Here is a 1,904-nt window from a genome sequence, read left to right as displayed (position 1 = left end):
CTAAAAAGAAGAAACTAATAGTTATTGGACCCACTATCTGCCAGACATAAAATAAATTTATTCTATGCATCATATAATCTTCCCAACAACCACACCCATTTTACAGATGAAGGAACTGAGTCTCAGATAAGCTAAGCAATTTTCCAGAATTACACCAAGTGGCAGAGATAAGAGTGAAGCCCTAGTGCACCCAGCTCCAAGGTCCATTTGTTCCTTCTATTATGGTCATTTATTGCCCATAGTATTTTTTGTATTTATGCTGTTCTCTACTATCTAAGATTTCTTTTTGCTTCTCAGTTAATCTATTCCTACCATCTCCTTCCAAGATTCACTTATTCCAAAAAGTATAGTGTTCTCTCAGCACTTTGTTTAAAAGCCTCTATTATAACAAATCAAGTTATACTGATTCACACAATACCCATTTATGTAATGCTACCAGTGTTATCGTCTATACTCAGCAAGGTGCTGAAGGTTTCACAAAGTGGTTTCATTGACACACTATAATAAAACTCTCTTATTCTCCATTCTATACTTCTCTTGCCTTTCTCACCTTCATAATAACTTTAGTAGTAGAAGTATTTACTAGTGTTATTATCATTATCATTATTACATATTATCAACCAACCACCTTCTGCTTTCATGCTGCTCTCTGGAACTCTCCACTTTCATTCTGCTCAAACATTCTCATACCACTAAACCTTTCTAATCAACCTTCCTTCTCTTTCCTTCCTAGTCAAGAATTCTACTCTTAAATATTTCCTAAAAGATGTAAGATATTCTCAATTATTCATTTATGCAACAAAACATATGCATTTACTATATGCTGGAAACTTAAGAATAGGTAAATAAGATAGACCTCATTTGTCTAAGAACTTATAATCTACAAAAAAAAATGACAAACTACAAACAAGCAAACCAAAATTTATAATGTAGACCCATGTCATAATGAAAGTACATTTAAAGTGATATGAGTACAAAGAATAAAGAGTAACATTCATCTGGAAGGCTTCATATAGAAGGTGGTATATAAAGTTAAGTTTCATTATTGAACAGGATGCAGGTGGAGAAATGACAATAGTAATGATCAATTAGTACTTTTTATGTGTGAAGCACTCAATATACTGAATGTTTAATATAGATCATATATTTATTCACATATGTGGAGACTTCTGTCCCTGACAAAGATGGACTAAAAGGGACTAGATTTATCCTTCTGGGTTAAACAACTAGGAAAAAAAAAAACTGGATGAAATTCATAGACAACAGTTTTCAGAAACTAGACATCAAGCAATGAAGAACAGTGATTCCTGAGAAAGGAAAAACAAATGAGGTCTTCCCTACAGTTGTCCAAGCTTACTGCCTCAAGAAAGAAATTACTAACTGCAGAATATAGAGGCAGAGCCTAATGGTCTAAGAAAATGAAGCTGGGAGTCTAGTGAGGCCAAGGTGGATATAGTTGATAAGGCAAAGTAATAGAGGAGAGAGACCTGCACACAGATTTCCAGAGGTCTGGAAGAGAATCCCTCACAATTACTGATAAGCACACATGTGTGAGGAAACCAACCAAGGTTAGAAAAACATATAATCAATCCCCAGAACTCACACAAATCCGGGAATAATTCAATTTCCCATCATCAAAGTGTAAAACTTCATAATGCCAGGACACTGGATAGAATACTCGGAAGAGTATTGCCTCAGCAGTGTAGAAACTTAGTCCTAAAGAAGGCACTGGTTCCAACTGACAGTGATTATAAGCAAGTACTGAAAGGATCAAACTGTTTCCAAGTATATTAACTACATACCAGAAAAAAATCCAAAAATATTTATAGAAATACTGAAAGATTGAGGACTTGACAAGGTAAAATTTACACAATTTCTGGCATCCAATAAAATATCATCAGTAT

The 1,904-nt window shown here is 34.2% G+C and overlaps 1 protein-coding gene across 49 annotated transcripts in view; it reads right to left on the bottom strand.

Moving 5' to 3' along the window:
- The window catches only part of SOX6 (SRY-box transcription factor 6), a 720,275-nt gene that overhangs the window by 548,195 nt on the left and 170,176 nt on the right, over positions 1–1,904 (bottom strand). The gene's annotated exons all lie outside the window — the stretch shown is intronic.

The sequence above is a fragment of the Ovis aries genome, chromosome 15, assembly GCF_016772045.2.
Source record: "Ovis aries strain OAR_USU_Benz2616 breed Rambouillet chromosome 15, ARS-UI_Ramb_v3.0, whole genome shotgun sequence".
Lineage (NCBI taxonomy): Eukaryota > Metazoa > Chordata > Mammalia > Artiodactyla > Bovidae > Ovis > Ovis aries.
The sequence above is the reverse complement of the archived record's forward strand: the minus strand, read 5'-3'. Positions and strand labels throughout refer to the sequence as shown.